Here is a 22506-nt window from a genome sequence, read left to right on the forward strand (position 1 = left end):
TAAGGGTGGTGATTTTAGAATCGGCGAGAGTGATGCAATAAGATTAAGGGATAGAGTTCGTGTATTAGATGTGCTCGAACTTAATAAGAGTATTCGTGAGAAAGGTCACAAAAGTGGCTTGATTATTCATCCTAGTGCTACTATAATGTATCAAGACTTGAAGAAGTTATTTTAGTGGCCAAGAATGAAGAAGGAGATTGTTGAGTTCGTGTACACTTGTTTGACTTGTCAGAAGTCAAAGATTGAGCATCAGAAGTCGTTGGGTTTGATGCAACCATTGTCTATCCCTAAGTGGAGGTGGGACAACATTTTAACAGGCTTTGTGTCTGGTTTTCCCTAGACAGTGAAGAACCATTTGAGTTATCATGGATAGGTTAACTAAATCGGCTTACTTCATTCTGATTTAACTTAACTATCGATTGGAGAGGCTAACCGAGTTGTATATTGAGAAGATTGTCCATTTACATGGGATTCCATCCAGTATTGTATCTGATAAGGATCTGAGATTTATGTGGAGGTTCTGGGAGTGTTTGTAGAAATCTTTGGGTACGAAGTTACATTTAAGTTCTGCTTATCACCCGCAGATAAATGGTCAAAACGAGAGGACCATCCAATCCTTAGAAGACTTATTGAGGGACCGCGTGCTAGAAAAAGGAGGTGCTTGAGATAACTTTTTATTGTTGATCAAGTTTACCTACAACAATAGTTTCTATTCGAGCATTGGAATGTCACAATTTGAGGCATTGTATCGTAGAAGGTGTAGGACACCTTTATGTTGGTATGAGTTGGGAGAGAGTGTTATGATTAGACCGAAGATTGTCTAACATACCACATAGAAGATCAAGGTGATTCAAGAGAACATGAGAGCTTCACAAAGTCACTAGAAGAGTTAACATGATAAGCGAAGGAAAACACTTACGTCCCAAGAAGGGGGGCACGTGTTTCTAAGAGTTACTCCGTTAACCAGGGTTGGTCAGGCGTTAAAGTCTCAAAAGCTCACTCCACATTTCATTGATTAGTATCCGATTTTGTAGAGGATATGAAAAGTGGCATATCAAATTGCTTTAGCACTACCACTTGCTTATCTTCATGATGTGTTTCATGTGTCTTAGTTGAGGACATACATTCCAAACCTGTCTCATGTGATCAAAGTGGATGATGTGCAGGTGAGAGATAACCTGACTATTGAGGCATCACCCGTGCAGATAAAGGATTGTGAAGTGAATCAGTTACGTAATAAGGAGATTACATTAGTGAAGGTAGCTTGGGAAGGACCAACTAATGGAAACGTGACTTGGGAGCTTGAGAGCCAGATGATGGATTTGTACCCGAATATGTTTACTTAAGGTAATTTTCAAGGGCGTAAATTATTCAAGTGAGCGAGAGTTGTAACACCCTAGTTTTTGATTTATTGAAATTATTTAATTTATTATGATTTTTGTGTACTTATTTGATTATTGGGTAATATTAATTAAATGAATAAGGGTGGTGGGGGTGTGTGACATTTAGGTGAGAGTGTGAATGGTAATTAGAGGCTTATAGAGTTTGATTAAATTAGTAGAGTTTAATTTAATAATTAAAATAATAGTATTTTATTAGATTTGTTTAGTTTAATAGAAAATAGAGAGTTTGGGGTCAAAGTGTGATTTATGAGGAATAGAAGGGACGAAGGAGTAAGAGGAATAAGAGTTCAGACCATATTTAAGATTATACTAAGGTTTACCCTAATGATATAAATTATAAGTTTAACCTAGTTTTAGGGAGTTTTTATCAGTACATAAAATTAGATATGGAGAATAGAGAGGAGGTTAGGGAAAGTGCAAGAGAAAACTTAGAACTCGAAGGGGATTAGAGAATCAACTAATCATAATTTTGCACTGCTGCTATGATAGCTAGGTAAGGGGGAGAGCTATCTCAATAGTGAGTATATGCATGAGGGGTATAATTAAGGAGTCCTTAACCTCCAATAGGGCTTTGGAATGTTAATAAAATTTTGTTATTGATGATTGATTTGATATATGCATTGATGATCAGTGATGAAATTCATGTGTTATGAGGTATGATAAATTCTATTTTGATGAGTTAAAATATATTCAACATTGTTGTTATTTTGAAGGTTTTGGGAACAACATGATTTTATGAAAACCCATGAATTAAAGATGATGATTTGATGAAATTAGATGTTATTGTAGAGTATATAACATGTGTGTGATGTTTTGGATCGATTTTAGATGTCTGGATTGATAATTAGGAGTTCTGCATCGAACTCCATTGAAGAAGATGAAATTATGCATGTTTCAGGGTGGTGATGGGTAACCCGTCATGCTACCCAAGCTTGCCTTTCATGTCCATCATCACATAGGTGACATTCTAGAGTGTTGAGGTCGGTGACGTGTGTCACGTTGGTGATGGCTAACCCGTCATGTTGCCCATGTCTGTGTTCCAAGTCGATCGTCACATAGGCGACGTTCTGCAGTATTGCGGAAGGTGACGGACGTCACGACCGTGACGGGTAACCCGTCATGAGTCTGCACTGGGCACACATGTTTGTTTTGATGCTATTAAGTTGCAGATTTTGATTCCTTGTCCTTTATGTATGTTTTGGTTACTATTATGCTATATTAGTTACTGTTTAAATAATGTTGTGTTATGACTTAACAATTAAACACAATTTTAATCGAGTTTATGATTTAATCGATGAATGATGGATATGTGCTCACGTGATGATGATGTTGTGTTAATTGTTGTGAACTGTGATGATGGTATGTTGTTGTATGAGCACAAATTATATCGTTGAATTATGAGTATGTTATTGTAGGATGATAGTTTGGGAGGGGAACTATTATCGTTAGGTCAATGCATGTTTTGTTTATTGTCGGGAGGGAGTTTAAACATTATATTATTGTTGCATTAACATGCTATGAGATGCATTTATTATCTCGTTGTTGTTGATGAAAGATGCAAGTTGTAATCCGAGTAGGATGGATTAGTGACTTGTCCTGAATCCGAGCAGGGTGAACCCGGTTTCTGAGTGAACCAATTGATGATGATATGGTACCACATGCATATGATTCTGGTTGAAGTTATGGGTCTCATTGCATAATTTAAATAATGAACATGTAATTATTTTGTGTATGTTGATGGAGTGGGTGTGGGAATGATGTTATGTGATTGTTGTTAGATGTGTAGATGTTTGGATTCTACCTTGTAGCTTATGCCATTAAATTATTGATATGAGTTCTCACCCCCATTGCTTTTATGATGTCCATCATGGACATCTTACATATACTCAGGAGTAAAGTTGTTGATGTGAGTAGGGAATAACTCTTGAACTTATTTTCATTAGTTATCGCATTTTTAGTCACTGTGCTCTGATTCTGTAACAATGGGAGCGAACAATGTTTTCTTTTATTATGTTTGATGCCGACTTATTTGTTATGTTGAATTTTAAAAACTATTATGTTGAGTTGTTTTGAAGTTGTTGAGAGTTGGATATTAAAATCCCTTTTGAATTATTTTTGTGAAAGTTAACTCTTTATAAGACCCAAGTTGAAGTTGGTATGTTTGATTTTCGCAATTTAATGTGATTTCGCTACGATGATACCCTAAGTGAAGGTGAGCATGTGATGATAGGTGTTGTATGTTGTTTATTTTTCTGATGTGTGTTTTCAAAATGTCTATGTTATGTTGAAGGGTTGTCGAAGTAACACCTCAAGTTGTTGAGTAATCCTTATTTATAAGTTTCGGGGTTTAGGGTGTTACATTTCACACATGATGAGACATCTGTTCCCACATGAGTTCTATCTTCAGAAAAACAGCTTGAACATACCATGTTGTTTTGCATAATGTAGTCAATCCAAAAAGGAACAACAATCCCCACTTAGTAATTTTTTTGCAAAACAACATTCTTCAAACACATAAAAGATATGAGACATAAGTTGAGTATTAAACACACTACACACAAGCACACAGAGCAATAACAACAACAATAGAAAGACAAAAATCAGAATAACACACACCAATAGCGGCAACAGAAGTAACAAACATCTATAAATCAAATGGTTTCTACACATCAGATAGTCGGTCACATAATGATGTTTCCATAATTAGTCAAACAGACAATTAGTCAACATACACACACATCAGGGTCAGTACTGAGTTGCCAGTCATGTCAAAAGTCAACACACATAATAACTACTAGAACATCATATTTCATACACAATTAGTAGATCAACTCACACATTCTCAAAGGCCAGATGCTCCAACATGTTAGCATACATCAATACTACTACAACACACCTTGCAGCATACATAGTTAATGGTTAGAATACACTACCAACATACCCCAACTACTCCCACTTTTTTGCCACAATTTAGAAAGGTAGATAATAAATCAAATAAGCTAGAAGAAGAAAATACATTCATTCATTATTAGTGCAAATAAACCATAAACATAGATGAGTATAACTGAAGTGAAGAACTTAACAGATCCTTGAATGTTTAGGAATTATTACAGATCCAACAATAAAACATGCCTAAATACTAGGGCCAAATGAACATAACAAAAACACCTAGATAAATCAACCTTCAGACAATATCTTTAGACCAACTACCTAAATCCATGAAGGTAACCCAATCTTCATCAACACCTGAGTCAAAATCATGTGTTTGAACATGTCTCTTCTTCAAGGACTTCATCTTGGTTAAGTCTTCTTCTCATTCATAGATGCTCTAACAGATGGTCCAGTATGTGTCCCCACCTTGTATTTTTCCAAATCCTTATTCAGTGACTCTAAAGCCCTATCCTTCTTCCTAAACTTGTCTTCTAGCATATTGACATCCTCAACTTTAGCTTTTATAGATGATTGACTCATTTTTTAAAAGAATGGAAAGACTTGAGACAAGAGAGAGTGAAAAAAAATTTGGGTCCAAAAGAGAAATAGAAGAATAACTTCCTTGCTTGTAATGATGGATCAGTTAAAGGGAAAGTGTGAAATTGGAATAATTAACCTTGTTTCATGTGCACCTCAGACCTTATGAGAGAGATACTTTCTTGTTTTCCTTGCACATCTCCCTAGCTTTTAATTTTGTAGACTCTCACGTATGAAAATACCAAGAGCACCCCTTAACCTTTCAATTTAAGTTGCATCCAATGTTGTAGTAAATATGCCAGTTAACTATTTTTCAGTTGCTACATGCTCAAGGTTGACAACCTTGATGAAATGATGCCTTATGTTAATGTGTTTAGTTCTATTGTGTTGGACAAGATTCTTTGAAATATTAATGGAACTCAAATTATCACAGAACAATGTCATGACATATTGTTTGACATTATACTATTTTAATATTTGTTTCATCCAAAGCAATTGGGTGCAACTGCTTCATGCAACAATATATCCAGCTTCGACAGTGGATAATGAGACATAATTTCACTTCTTACTGAACCAAGAGATCAAGTTATTTCCTAGAAATAAACATCCATCAGATGTGAATTTTCTATCATATGCACTCCCATCCCAATCATCATCATAATACCCTAATAGAGTTGAATTTGTACTATGTGAATATATAATTCGATAGTCACACGTCCCACTTACATACTTCAACATTCTCTTCACTAGAGTGAGATGACTAACCTTGGTTTTTGCTTGATATCTTGCACAAACACCTATAGAGAAAGTGATGTCACATATGCTTGTTGTGAGGTAGAACAGACTCTCAATCGTGCTTATGTATAAACTTTGACCAACATCAACACCCTTTTCATCTTTGGTTTTTTTTCCATGAGTTGTAGCAGGTGTTCTCTTGTGACTTGCATTAGCAAGCTTAATCTTCTTCAATATACTTTTAGCATAATTGGTTTGAGATACAAAAATGTTGTCTTCCATTTGTTTTACTTAAAGACCAAGAAAGTAAGTGATCTCTTCTACAAGACTCATTTCAAATTTAGACTTCATTAGTTGGACAAAATATTCCACCATTTGGTCTGACATCCCACCAAAGACTATGCCAACAACATAAATTTGGGCTATCATGAGATTTTCTCCACCATTCTTCACAAATAGAGGTTTGAATATTCCTTCTCTTTTATATCCATTGTTAACTAGAAATTCAGTTAATCTTGCATACGAAGCTCTTGGGGTTTTCTTTAAACCATAAAGAGTTTTATTTAACTTGAACACATGATTTGGAAAACTAGAATCAATAAATCCCTATGGTTTCTCAACATACACTTCCTCATTAAGGTAGCCATTTGGGAAGGAACCTTTAAAATTCATTTGATACAATTTAAGTTTCATCATGCAGGAAATTCCCAATAACAATCTAATGGACTTAAGTATAACAACTATAGAAATGCCTCATCAAAATCAACACCTTCTATTTGAGTGTACCCTTGGGAAACTAACCTTGCCTTGTTCCTAGTAACATTACCATTCTCATCAGATTTGTTCTTAATCCATTTAGTACCAAAAACATTCACTACTTCAGGTCTAGGAACTAATTCCCATACATTACTTATTTTGAATTAAGATGACTATTCTTGCATAACATTAATCTAGAATTTATCAACCAGAGCTTTCTTAACATACTTTAGTTTAATCTTGGAAATATAATAAGAATTTGAAATCATGTCTCTAGATCTGGTAATGACTTAATCATTCAGATTTCCTATAAAATTTTCAATGGGATCATTCTTTTGAATTCCGATTGATGTTCCCTTATTGACTTGAGAACTTTCAGAATTTATGCTTTCAGAATCAATGTCAGACCCCATGTGTGGGACATCTGCTTGGACATTTGTCTGTTGGGGAGAGACATCATCTTCATCTTCATTCTCTCCTCAAGATTATCACCAATGACAACATTTTTAGACTACATTATTGTATTGGTATGATTGCTATATACACTGTAAGCTCTGTTATTTGGGGAATAACCTAGGAATATCCCTTCATCACTCTTTGGATCCATCTTTCTTCCTTGCTCACGATCTGCTAAGATATAACACTTGCTACCAAATACATGAAAGTGTTTAACATTGTTTTTTTTCCTTTACACAGTTTATAACAAGTTTCTTTAGTTCTAGATCTAATGGTCAGACAATTGTGAATGTGACAAGTTGTGTTCATAGCTTTAGCCCAAAAAATAGTAAGGTAGTTTCTTGGCATGCAACATAACTTTGGTTGACTTTTGCTATGTCCTATTCTTCCTCTCAACCACTCCATTTTTTAAGGTGTGATATATGCTGAGAATTTATGACTAATCCCTTCAGATGAACAAAACTTATAAAATTTTGAGTTTTCAAACTCTATGCCATGTTCAATTCTTATCCTCACCATCCCACCCCCTTTCTCTTTGGAGTTGTTAACATAGCTCTTTGAAAACATCAAAAGTGTCAGATTTTTCTTTGATGAACTTTACCTAAGTATATATAGAGAAATCATCCGCACAAACAAAGATAGATATTTTCCCACCTAGACTTTTAACTTGCATAGGCCCCACTAGATCCATATGATGTAACTCTAAAACTTTGGTGGTGGCAAGATGCTGAAGCTTCTTGTAGGACATCTTGGTCTGCTTGCCTATCTGGTGAAGGAGAATTGCGGTCCAAAACGCAGCGGAAATTAAAATTTTCTCCTTTAGAGATCCTTACGAATGGTCATGATCAGTGATAGAATATTTACCTCTTGTGACGACTGAAACCTTTGGTGCAGATCTCTTGTGACAATCAAAACCTTTGATGCAGATCCACGGAGCGATCACGAACGTTGAACGATGACAACGTCTCTACTCAGTCCACACGAACGGGTTCCTTCAATCTCAGTGCTAGATGGTACGAATGAAGGCTTTGAGTGAGAGAGAGAGAGAGTGTGAGAGAGAAAACGAAAATAATGCAACCGCAAACAATGCTTCTGCACAAGGGTTCTATTTATAGAACCACTTGTGTGGGCTTCAAGCTAAAAGCCCACTTAAGTGTATATTGGCCCATATCTTATAATATGCCCAAAATCACTTAAGCCCATGGTACCTTACCATATTTCGTATTCTACTCAAGTACACCGTACCTTACGATGTTCTATAATTCACTTAAGGGCACCGTACCTTACGGTATTCCTTAGTTACTCTATCTCTCATCAATCCGTCCTTTGTGTGTGACCCTATAGGTTTTCGTGACGTTGGCAATTATATTAAATCACGCATTTAACATAATAAATAGTGAGCGGTATCTAGCAACACATCACTGCTACCCAAGACACGAAAATGTCATGTGATATGACAATTCCTTTTGTGATAATACTTATGTGTATAATTACCCTTTTGCCCTTATGTCTATATTGAACACAAGGCATAGACCGTGTCATCCTTGTCCAGTTCAATATTGGGCCCATAGACATTTATCCTGTTATGCAGGATGGGCAAATTCCATCTAGGTCACTCATGTCCCTCAGCATGCTTTGTGGAGTACCCATCAACTATCTTTATGGTTATCCAGTTACGGACAACGTTGGATCAGCAATAAAGCACTCGACTCTACATCTAGGATCCATAGTGGTTTCAGGTCGAAGAGTGGAATACACTATTATCACCATGAGAATAACTTATGACACCTTGCATAACTTTCTATATAGTATTCTCATAGCGGGTCAATCCGGTATAAATATTACTCCTAATATTCATACCTATGTTTAAGACTTGATAACTCTTTATCCATGATCCATGAGATGTGATCATCAGTCTACAAACATAATAGTCTTAATGCTTTAATGTTATCCCACTTCACACTAAAGCTCGACTACGGATACTTTAGGAATAGTGTCCTTATGTTTAATGTGTTCTCATGATTAAGTCACACTTAATACATTAAACGGACTATCTATTCCAGGGACTTTATTAATCAACCATAATAAAGAGAATACCTTTTATTATTCGATACAAGTACCAAAATGTATTGGCCTCTAGGGCTTACACCAACATCTGGAACTATCAACAGATTTTTCCTTCTTCAATCTTGAGCTTTGGCAATCCCTTAATAGCATATTCAGATATAATATTCTTCATACCCTTGAGGTTTAGATTACCATGTTTTTTATGTCATAGCTTAGTCTCATCAACCTTGGATATCAAGCATGTTAAAGTCTGAACTTAGGTTTGAGATACCCACAAATTACAGTTGTCTTTTAATCTTTAAGCTTTCATTAGCATCTCTTGATCTATGATGGAGACAATACACTCAAACTTGTTGAAGTTCATATTAAAACCTTGATCACATAGTTGATTGATGCTTATCAAGTTTGTTGTTAACCCTTCTACCAATAACACATCATCAAGACAAGGAAAATATGGACTAACTAGTTTTTATATGCCATTGATTTTTCCTCTAGCTCCATCACTAAAGGTGATATAACTGTTTGAGTATGGCTTCAACTCTTCAAGATAACTCCGTTCACCATTCATGTGTCTTAAACATCCACTATCAAAATACCAATCTTCTCTTAATGAAACTCTAAGAGAGGTATGAGCAATGAGATAAGTGACAATTTCCTTGGCCTTCTAGACTTTCTTATCTCGAGTTCTCTTCCCTTTCGTACTTTGGTACCTTGGTGTCACACTTTGAAAAATGAGAACACGACTAAGCAAAATGCAATCGCGCGCTCGCGGGATGGGCTGAACAGAGTCACCACTGAACTTTATTTATTCCTAAAATAGTAAAGGGAAAATATCGATAAAACCCTTAAAAGAACGAATAAGATATGGTCATCGCAACCAATATCAGGGTTCGGGAGTCGGTTACGCAAGGAGAATGTATTAACACCCCTCACGTCTGTTGTATTCAACGGGAACCGTTTAGTTAGTTTCAAATGAATGTTAACTTATGTTAGTTTCTAGTTTTCTACTTATTTGGGATAGAAAAAGAGATAAGATAAATGTTTTTGAATTCTATTAATGAGAAATGATCTAAAAAGGTTTTTATTATTAGGGGCAAAAAAAGGAACTAAACCTAATTTTTTTATTAATAGGCCTGATAATATTTCGCAATCATGCTCCTACATATTTCCGAGTGCAATAGATAATTCAAGGCTTACATAGTTCTAGGTAACAAATATTTGTTTGTTGTTCGATTTTAGCAAAATCTATCTTGTATTAATCGACGAGAAACATTGCTTTACCCAAAACATACGGGGAGCAGACGTATACATCACATCAAATGGATTTACAAATCAACATTCAGAAAAATGTCATTTATCTCAACTCAACAATTATGGATGAAGCATTGCTTTACATCATCTTAAGACAAAATGTCTTTAGTTTTGAAAAGGTTTTTGAGATCATACGGCGGCGAAAAAATAGTTTGATTGGTTGAATATTTTTTTTATAGGTGAATGATAAGCATTTGATGAGAACGAGACATAAGCATCAGGATCAATCATTCGGGGTTCCACCGAAATGCTAGATTCCAATGGTCATTTTTCATTCGAATAAAAATTGTTTGATGGACAATGAACGCTTGATAAGAATCAATTGTTCAAAGAGTTGCGTCAGAATGCTTGACCCAACGGCCCTTATTTTGTCCAAGTTGATAAAAGTGTTTTAGGAAAGAAAGAAAAGAATGAACAACTAACCTAAAACGCGAGGCACGAGACCGATCATTCGAGGGTTTCCACCAAAATGCTAGATTCCAATGGTCCTCTTCTTTCGAGTTATTTAAAAAAATGTTTTAATATTTTAACTTAAATAATAAAGCATTTGAATCGGGATAAGAAAAAAATTAATCAGATTAAAAAGTACAACTTAGGGTAGGACCAAAGTTTAAGAAATTAGTCATAAATATTTTATTCTATTAATTAACCAACATCATTACTAGATATTTATTTAATTATTTATTCATAATATTTTAACAATAATAAATAAAACTTATTTGAAAATAATAATTCTATAGTTATTCAAACATTTAGAGAAAATAGCAAGAAATTAAGTTTGAGAAAAATACAATTATATTTTTTTTCATGTCTGGTAAAATAAAGTGAAAAAATAAGACCAACTTAATATTAGACATATGCATATTATTAAAAAAAATTATGATAATAAAACAATTAAATACTTTTTTTCTTCTCTTTAAAATCTAACTAAAATAATAACAAAAGAAAATAAATTAAACATAACTCATTTTTTATTTATTTTCCTAACATAATCTAAAAATAATAATAAATATAACTAAATTAACTCTTTTTATATTTTTATAACATAATTGGAAATAATAATGAAAATAACTAAATTAACTTTTTTTTAAATATTCTTATAACACAATCTAAAAATAATAATGAAAATACTAAATTAACCTTTTTTAATATTTCTTATAACACAATCTAAAAATAATAATGAAAATAACTAAATTAACTTTTTTTTAATTTTTTTATAACACAATCTAAAAATAATAATGAAAATAACTAAATTAACCTTTTTTTAATGATTTTTATAACATGATAAAAAATAAGAAAAAAATAAAATAAATGGTAAACTTATTTTTTTGGAATTTTTTATGACATAATCTAAAATTAAAATAAAATAAATGGTAAACTCTTTTTTTGGAATTTTTTATGACATAATCTAAAATTAAAATTAAATAAATGGTAAACTCTTTTTTTGGAATTTTTTATGACATAATCTAAAATTAAAAGAAAAGAAATAGCAAATTTAATTTTTTAGAATATTTTATGACATGATCTAAAATTAAAAGAAAATAAATGGTAAGCTTAATTTTCTTGACTATTTCATGACATGATCTAAATTAAAAGAAAATAAATGGTAAACTTAATTTTATGACATGATCTGAGTAAGTTTCTGGAAGTTTAAAAGGATCCACCAATGGGTAAATTCCATCCTTCAGACAGCTTTCTAGATAAGTCATTAGAACCTGTGGAGGATCAACTTTGGTAAAGATAGGGTAGTCATCAATTGGATTTCTTGTACCGCGAATATCATCCTTGGTCAGGATTATTTTTGGTCTTCGAAATTTGGAGATAAGACCCATACTCTTCAGATTCTTCCCCCAAAATATTTTCTCAGCATCCTTTACTAATTCTTTTATCAAGCCACTGACCAGAAGATCATCCACCACACCACTTTCTACCATAATATCTGAAATCTATCTACCATTGGGTATGAACTTGCTTCTGGCCTTCTTGTATGATCCACCAGTTCTGGATTCTCTAATAGAATCCCTTATGCACTTGAACAAAAGTGATGACAGTCCCAACTTAACACCCTTTTCTAGAAGTAATAGCATGGTTTTCTGACGAGTGTTGATGTAGTCAGAGTTGTTTGTACTTGACCTATGATTGATGCACCCCAAAATGATATTGAACCACACCCTTAAGTTACTTGTTAAGTCCTTGGCGCTAGGACCTTTTTCATCAGCAAAATTTGTCCCTTCTTTGAATATGACAGGACAGATATCAACATCTCTCTTAGTAATGATGGTTGCACAATGAACCTCTTTTCCTTTGCCATCATGACCAATAAGGTCTGCAATGGACTTCTTAGTGATGACAATCTTCCTATTCATGACATAGGAGGTTATGGTTTCCCTTTCAGTTGTAGCATAAACCCATAGTTATTTTACCAACACATGGTAAACTGGTCATGTGAGTCTTTCAAAGAAAGTGTTCCAACCTTGAACATTCAACATCTCTGTGAAATCAAAATCGTTATCCTTTAGGTTTTTGAAATCTACTATAGTTTCATACAGAACAATTAGCTCATCGACCGGAGTATGGAAAGTTAACTTAGGAATTCCTTCTAACAAGTTACTTTCAGTTGCCTTTGAAGTTTGTTCAGCCATTGATGATTGCTATTGTTCAGCCATTGATGATTATTGTTGTTCAGCCGTTGAGAGAGGAGGGTGAAGATGAGAACAGTTAGAGAGAGAGAAGAGAGGTAGTTTAAGGTTTGAAAAACTTGAAAGTGTGGGAGAATTGTGTGTGTAGTGTGAAAAAGTGAGTGAAGTGGGTTTAAGTAGAAAATCTTTGCAATAATCACAAAACGGAGTGCGCAGTCATGAGGGGAAGTGTAAAGGTTTAGATATAATTCCGAGAATTGTTAAACCCAATGTGTCACACTTTTATCACACATGCTCAAAAAGTGAGACAACTGTCTCCACTAAGAACCATACATAATCAAATGACAAGATAATCATTAAACACAACAACTGTTCAGAATCAGGAAGACAAATCGATAAGATTATTCTAATAAGAACCTTTCTGATTCATGAAAACTTCCTTACTTCAGAAAGCTTCGTGTTTCAGAGTCAGAAAGCAAAATAATCTCAGAATCTAATCTAAAGTTCTAAAGTCTTAACATTCTGAATCACATCTTTTCATTTTGGACACAGTTTTGTAAATATATTTTTCAGAATGAATATGAATCTATTTTCAGCAAGGGTTTTTGTAAAGATATCAACCCATTGATGGTCTGTATCAACAAATTTTAAGTGAAAATTTCCCTTTTGAACATAGTCACGTAAAAAGTGATGTTTTATTTCAATATGCTTAGCCCTAGAATGCAATATAGGATTCTTAGATAAACAAATAACAAAAGTATTATCATAAAGAATATGAATATTACTCTCAGATATTTGATAATCTTCCATCTGACTCTTCATCCCGAGTATCTGAGTGTTGCATCCAAAAGCGGCAATGTATTCAGCTTCAGCTGTTGATAGAACAATTGTTGATTGTCTCTTGCTGGACCATGAGATCAAGTTATCTATCAGAGATTGGCAACTTCCAGAAGTACTTTTTCTTTCATTTCAATTCTATCTCCAGCTTCGGTGCTATTTTCTGATGTATTCAATGAATTAGTGATTTAATTCAATGTGCATCGTTAATTATTTGAGTGTATTCTTGCCCCTTTCTATTTGTTGTTGCCTCTGTGTTCTCCAGGGGCATAGACAATCAGGTATAGGAGTAGATGCTAGATGATGTTGATGTGCCTCTTTAGTTATTTATCATTCAGGTCTTAGTGGAGTCACTCAGATATATAACATTGGGGAGCAAACTGTTCTATGTTTTCTTTTGTTGCGTGTCTTATTTATTTTAAGGATTGTCGAACCATTTTCTCCTTTATTGTTGTTGAGAATTATATGTTAAATTTATTGGTTTTCTACTGCTTAGTTTTGAAAGCTTTATTTCTGGTTCTTTTATGCTATGGTGAAGCATGTATGACACTCTATTTGTTGAGTTATATTGAAATATTTTATTAAATGTCAAGTCGGAGAAATATGATGTTACAACAGGTACCCGAGGCACCACATGCACCCGAAGCACTACGGGCACCCGAGGGGTTTGGAGGATGTCGGTCCAATTTATCGTTGCTGCCTCTATACCCAATGTAACACCCCGTATTCAATTAACTCATTTAATTGAATTATGTCGCTTGGTTTAATGATTTAAATGACTTAATATGCTTTTAACCATTTAATTAACGATAATATGTGTTATGTGGTGTTTGGGGATTATTAGAATTTTAATTAGTTTATTTAATTAAAATAGTAGAATATTAATTAAATAAATAGAAAAATAAGAGAAAATAATGATTTGTGGCATAAAATAAAATTACTAGAATAATAAGGGGAAAGGGAGAAAGTGGATATTAATAGAGGGATAAAAGTGTGAAGAGGGGAATTAATTATAATTAAGGTTAAAATAAATAGTAAAGAGAGAGGGAAGCCAAACTGGACAATACATATAATTGAGAAAAGAGGTAAAAGTGTGAAGAAAAGAACAAGTGTTTGAGAGAGAAGGAGAAACCATATCCAAGCTTGGAGTTTGTGCTAGAAATTCAGGTAATGGGATGGGGAGGGGGGGGGGGGGGGGGGGGTAACTACTTGAATATAAGTGTATTGCATGAAAGATAGAGAGAGATCTTCACCTCCCTCTAGGTTTTTATTCATCAATATTATGTTTTATGAATTCTTGAATGTGATTATGTGTAATCCATGATAATTGCAATATTTTATGTGTGAATTCGTGCTCTATTATATGCTTAATATTATGTATAATATGTTGGTATAAATTCTAAATTTAGTTGTCTCAATTGATGTGCTTTGGTGTAACCTTGAATTTGAGATTAATCGATGAAAATGAGCGATAATAGATAAATATGTGACAATTTGATCCTTGTATCATATGTATATATTATTTTTTGTGCAAATTAGGGCACTGAGGGTTGAAATCGGAGTTTCAAATGAGCTCCCATGGTCAAAACGTAGAAAGTGCATTTTGCAATAACGTGACGGGATGCCCGTCATGCTTTTGTGATAACTGAAAGGATGTCCATCATGCTTTTGTGATAACTGAAGGTCGTCAGCATGATGACAGGGAGACAGTCATGGTCTCCAGGCAAGAATTATTCTATCGGTCGTCACATAGGTGATGGTTCGTGAAAGGGGGGGGTGATAGGCTGGGTGACGACCATCACCCAAATGATGTCCTGGTCGTCATGCTGTTAGGGACTCGTTTTTGAGCAGTTAGTCCGATTTTTGATGTCATTTTCTCGTGTAGTCGATGTTTGACTAAGGTTTTAGAGTATTGGGTGTAATTAATTAATTAAGGTGACTTATTATTATAATGGAGCAATAATTAAATTAATTTTCATAATTGTATGTGTTGAATTATGATCATGTGGGTGATTTGTTGTGCTGTGAGTACAATTATGCATTGTGAATATAATTGTATGTGTTATGCTGAAGTGTGTAGTTCATAAATGGGGACTATTGTTGAATGTTGTATTACATTGTTGGTTATGGTTAGAAGTGGAGCCATAATTATTGTCGCTGCATTATTGTATGCCATATATCATATTGTGTATGTGTGTTGAAAGAGACAAGTCATGGGTTCAAAAGTGGGGATCTATGATCGTCTGAGATTCAAAAGTGGGGAGCTGGGGTTTAGAAGTAGGGACCCAGTTCGAATAAGGAACCATTGTTGAGTGGACGAGATCAGTAACAAACCTCTGATGTTCAAATTGGTAACACATGAATTGAGTCGAGTTGTGAGTCACATTGCATACATAAAGGCTATGTGAATTGAATTGCCGTGTTGTTGTATAATTGAATGTATGTTGTTAATTGCGTAATTTTATCTACCCTTGCATTCTCTTACACCGTTAATATATTTGAGCATATTTACACCCTTTTCTTGTTTTTTGTGTGTTGCTCTATACATTGTTGTACAAATACCCAGGAGGAGTAAGTGTTGTTGTGAGTGGGAAGATGAACTTTGAGCTTTTCTTTGTTTAGTTATTTTGAGTTATTCATTTGATTAAGTTATTTTAATTAAGTATTTTCAGTTTGATGAGACATGTGAAGTTATGTTATTTATTTGAGTTCCGCTGTGAGTTTTGAAAATATTTGTAAAGTATGTATGACGTGTTTGAGTAACATCCTAAAATGTGAATTTTATTCTTCATTTATGAGTTGGGGTTTAGGGTGTCACATTACTGGCATCAGAGCAGGTCGGTCCATCCGACCATGTTTTCTGATGTTATTTATTCCCTAGTATGCGCCATGTGTATAAACAACATCGATATACTGTTTCTTCTAATGGTTGTTTACTTGTGTGCAGAGAAATGTCTGGAAGAAATCATCGTGTGATAGTTGATGCTTTGGAGGCTATGGCTCATGTGATGGGTCATGCAAATCAAGCGCTGCAGAATCAGAATGGGATGGCAAATCTTCAGGGTGATGGCTTGTTCAGATGTGCATAAGGTCCTGTTTGGTACTCATATGTTGGATGAGGAAGCAGAGTATTGGTGGGATAATGCTCGCCAGAGGCTTGAAGCTGCAGGTACTGAGATTATATGGGAGAATTTCAAGTCTGAGTTCCTTGAGAAGTACTTTCCTGCCGATGTTTGTAGTAAGAAGGAGATCGAGTTCCTTGAGATGAAGAAAGGAAACATGATTGCTGCTGATTATGCTATGAAATTTGAGTAGTTGTATAGGTCTTGCCTGCATTACAATAGGGTAGGACCTAAAGGTTCAAAGTGTATCAAGTTTGAAAGTGTATTGCGTCCAGAGATCATGAAATTCATTAGGTATAAGGAGGTTCGTCAGTTCTCTATGCTGGTTAATAAGTTTAGAATCTATGATGAGGATAGTCGTTTTAGATCTGCTCACTATAAGAGTGTTAGTGAGAAGAAAAGTGGAAATCAAAATCGTGGAAAACCTTATGGGTCTCTAATTGATAAAGGGAAGTGGAAAGCTTCAAGTGGGAAAGAGACAAATAAAGGAGGTGCTCCTGCTTCTGTCAGATGTTTTAGTTGTGGAGGAATAGGTCATCATGCTAATGAATGCAAAAGTTCTGGTCATAAATGTTTCAAGTGTGGGAAGACATGACATCGTATTGCTGATTGTAAGAGTAGTGTGCTAACTTGCTTCAACTGTGGAGAGCCAGGTCACATTAGTACTCATTGCTAGAAACTAAAAAAGGGTCAGTTTGAAGGGAAAGTTTTTGCTTCGAGTGAGGCATGAACTACTAGATCAGATAACTTGATTCGAGGTATGTGCTTTATTAATTGTGTTTCTCTGATTGTTATGACTGACACGGGTGCGACACATTCGTTCATATCTCTCGATTATGCTATAAGTTTGAATCTAGAAGTGTCTTTTATGGTTAAGTATGGTCATTTATACCCCAACTAATAGTTCGATGACTACTTCGTGGGTTTGTTTGAATTTCCCTTTGACTATCTTTGGTAAGGACTTTGATATTAACTTAGTTTGTTTACCATTAAGATTACTTGATGTTATATTGAGAATGAACTACTTGGAGTTCGACCATGTTCATATTAACTATTTTGACAAGTCTGTGATGTTTCTAGAGATCGAAGTAGGTGAAATTCAGATGTTTATGTATGCTAAGCAGGTGGAAGAGTCTTTGAAGGATGTCGCTCATGTGTTTATGATGTTCGCTTCTTTGAAGGCTAAAAGCAAAATGGTGGTTGGTGATCCACTAATTGTTTGTGATTTTCCATAGGTGTTCCTAGATGGTGTTAGTGATTTGCCTCTAGAGCGCAAGGTTGAGTTTGCCATAGACTTAGTACCTGGTATTATCCTATGTCGATTGCACGTTACAAAATGTAAGCTTTAGAGCCGAGTGAGTTAAAGAAACAATTAGAAGATCTCTTTGCAAAGAAATTTGTTCGACCTAGTATTTTATTGTGGGGGTGCCAATGTTGTTAGATATATGTTGTGTGATGTTAATATGTTAATTCTCTATTTTCCGATTAATTTGAATACATGGAGTGGAAAATTGGAGTTCTGATGTGAACTCCATAGCAGAAACGAAATTCTGCATTTTGTAGGTCGGTGGTGGGCACCATGGGCATGACGGACGCCATGACCATGACAGATAACCCGTCATGAAGCCCAAACTCAGTTTTGGAGCCGATCATCAGACATGTGACATATGTGTTTTGTGATGTCCATGGCGGGCTCCATGCCCGCGGCGGGTAACCTACCATGCACCTTAAATAGGCGTAAATACTCGTTTTAATGATGATAAATGACATATTTTGGTTTTTCGAATTTTGTAGATGTTTTGAGAACTGTCAGACTCTGTTAACCACTGTTTAGAATGATGTTTGGTATGATTTATGATTAAATAAAATTCTAATCGAATTTGTGGGTTAATTGATGAATGTTGGATATGTTTTATTGTATGAGCATTATTTATATTGTTGAATGGTGAGTATGTTGTTGTGGGATGATAATTCAAGATGAGAACAATTTATCGTTGGGTCAATGCATGTTTTGTTTATTGTCAGGAGATGACTTTAAACATTATGTTGTTGTTGTATTGACGTGTTGTGACATGCATTCATATGCCGTTATTGTTGATGAAAGAGACAAGCTGCAATCTGAGCAGGCTGGATTGATGACTTGTCCTAAATCCGAGCAGGGTGAGTGAATTCGGGGTTCGAGCAGGTTGTGAGTCTAGTTGAGGTTGTGAGTCTCATTGCATAATTTTACATGATAACTATGTGATTGTTTGTGTATGTTGATTGGATTGAGTGTGAGAACAGTGGCGGAGCCAGATAAAAAAATTTGGGATGACCGCTAATGTAAAATAAAGATTATAAATAAAATGTAAATAATATTTTAAATAAAACATTAAAGTTAAAATAAATACAAAGTTAATTACTAAAAATTTAAATTACATGACTCAAAACTACCTTAAAGTAATGCTTTACGCGTTCTGAGTGACTTGAAATCGTCAATAATTGACTCCAAACTAATGCTTGCACTAATCTCCCTTTTAATATATACTATCGTGCTATCTCCAAGAAAGCCATCATCCATCTTGTTTCTCAACTTAGTCTTAATAATTTTCATTGCTGAAAAAGACCTCTCAGTTGTGGCCGTAAAAACGGGAAGAGTCATGATAAGACGAAGTAGTCTATCAATCAAGAAGTAAGTTTCAGCCTGTCCAGATGCAACCAAACATGAACATAGTTCTTGAATAGTTGATAAATTATTCAAGTTTGATGCTTGACGAGCAACAAATAGAAAATGTTGGAGTTGAAATTGCAAATTATTCTTCTTTTGATCACTAAAATCCATAGGATAATATTTTTCAACTAAAGAACAAATAATATCAATGCTAAAAGCTTTATATCCATCCTTAGGAGATAAAGAACAAGAAAGAGTTAACAAATCCATTGCTTGCTCACTGAATCTGCTATTTAACTCTTGTAACTGTTTGTCAATGGTAGTGAAAAAGATTTCAACTTTAAAATAATGTTGAATTGTGACTTGATTCTCTTCAAGACGGAAGCGTCCAAATCTTGTTGTTGAATGAACATCATTAAGATCAGGAATCTCAATACCATGCTTTTCACAAAAAGATACCACTTTAGTAAACAATATATCCCAACCATTTTCTCTCAATCCTTGAATAATATGTTTTGTTGAATGAACCAAGTTCATAGCATTAACTACATCTTGATTTTTGTTGTTGTAAGGCTTGACAAAGCATATCTGTTATTCCCATGATTTCTTTCATCAAGTGCAAAATAAATATAAAATCAAATGCCTTCAAGTAATTGTAACAACTATCTGCATCCCCACGTGTAGCATAACTCCCTCTATCTTTTGCAATTTTTTTAAAAACTAAATAAGTTGCTTCATACATGTTTATCAAGCTAGAAATTGAATCGTAATGTGATCCCCAACGAGTATCTCCAGCTCGTTTCAATGTACCAACTTGATTTGCACCTTTACCAGTTACAATCTCATCAATCTCTAACAAATAAGCAATTTCTTCTAATTGGGCAGCTTGTAACTCATCATGACGCTTTGTAGAAGAACAAACAACATTTACAACAAAGATCAGCTTCTCAAAAAATTTATGAACATGTTTGACTTCTCTTGATGATGTAACTAATGCAAGTTGCAATCGATGAGCAAAATAATGAACATAGTATGCATAAGGACAATCCTTCATAAAGAAGGCTTGTAAACCATTTCATTCTCCTCTCATATTGCTAGCACCATCATACCCTTGACCACAAATGTTAGAAACATCAAGGTTATGTCGAGAAAGTATATCACATACTGCTTCCTTAAGAGTTAAAGATGTGGTGTCTTTAACATGTGCCACATCAAAAAATCTCTCTTGTATTAAACTAACTTTATCAACAAATCTTAATACAAGAGCCATTTGTTCCTTTTTTGACTCATCACGAGCTTCATCAACAACGATACAAAATTTGGAATCACCAGTTTCCTCACGAATACTCTTTTTCACCCTACTAGAAAGAATCTGCAAGAGCTCTTTTTGAATTTGATGTGAAGTATACTTGCAATTTTGTGGAGCATTTTCCAACACAACTTTTGCAACTTCATCATTGTAGGATGCTAAAAGTTTCAATAACTCAAAAAAGTTACCTTGATTTCTTGATTTTTTACTTTCATCGTGACCCCTAAAAGCACAAGCTTGTAGTGTTAACCAACGAACAATGTCAATTGAAGTCTTGAGTCGTAACCGATTATTCATTCTTTGACTTGAACTTTGCACTTGAATAACATTTCTAATATGACCATCTTGATTCAACAAGTCTTGACAAGCTTTCATTGCATTGTTGTGTGGTGAGCAATGATCCTTCCTTATGTGTTTAAGAAAGGAACAATGTTTTCCATTCCTAACTTTCTTCCAATTTCTAAAACCCATAGAAATAAAGACAAGTGATCCGGGACGTCCACTTAGTTTTTTGCTAAAAAGGTAACATGGTAAGCAATATGCGACATCTCTAGATGGTGAATATTCTAACCATGATGGAAATATGCTAAACCAAGTATCTTGAAACCTTCTCGGATGATCATCGTTACCGGACAAAGGATAGTTTTCTAAATGAATTTGATATGAACCCCATTTTAGATAAGCTCTTCGTATTGCATCCACTTGATTTGGTGGATATTGCCAAATCGGAGGACGCTTTCCAGGATCGCGTTCCAAAGAATTTTCAAAACCATGATGATGCTCTTCAATTGTTGGATTCTCAAGAACTGTTTCAGATTCGGATGTCGGGATTATAATTTCTTCATCTCTCTCTTCTCTTTCAATTTCACATGCTTTCCTTTTGAAAAAAGAATCAATTTTCCTATTATTCATCTTTACTCTTCCTATAATATCATATGAGATCCAAAAATCAATTTAGAGAACATAAAAATTAAAAGAGAAAAAAATTAATAAACTTAATTAATCAACTTTAATCCGTTTTCAAATACCGGTAACTTCACTATTAGAAATTAGCAACAACAATGATTAAATAAATCTTATTACAATGTATAACTATATTTGTAAATTACAGTGTTATGAATTGGTTTAATAAACCTCATATAGATTATTTTAACACATCAAGAAAGAAGAACCCTAAAAATCTCAAAAAACACAAATCAAGCAATCACTTTAATTTGTTACTTTTTATAAAAGAAGAATGAATAAAGTTTTTTTACCTGTTAGATGCCGATCACTTTAATCTATTCCGATTCTGGTGCCGATAGCAAACCCATATGAGAAAGAAAGGAAAGGTAGGAGCTTTTTACCTTATCTGTATTTTAACCTAACTTTGAATGAAAAATAAAAAATAAAAAATAATTTTAATTTAAAATAAAGATGTTTTAGTAATTTAATATATATGAATTAAAAAAAAATAAAAAGTTGAGGAGTGGTCGTGGCCTTCCCACGTCCCCCCTCAGTTCTGCCGCTGTGTGAGAATGATGTTGTGTGATTGTTGTTGAACGTGTATATGTTTGAATTCTACCTTGCAGTTTATACCGTTAATTTATTGATGTGAATTCTCACCCCCTTTACTTTGATGTTGTCCACCATGGACATCTTTTAGATACTCAGGAATATAATTGCTACTGTGAGTGAGAAGTAACTCTTAGGAGTTACTTTTAGTAGTTATCGTTTTATTATTAGTCGTCATGCTCTGATTCTATGACACTGG

This window comes from Lathyrus oleraceus, chromosome 1 (assembly GCF_024323335.1).
Source record: "Lathyrus oleraceus cultivar Zhongwan6 chromosome 1, CAAS_Psat_ZW6_1.0, whole genome shotgun sequence".
Classification (NCBI taxonomy): domain Eukaryota; kingdom Viridiplantae; phylum Streptophyta; class Magnoliopsida; order Fabales; family Fabaceae; genus Lathyrus; species Lathyrus oleraceus.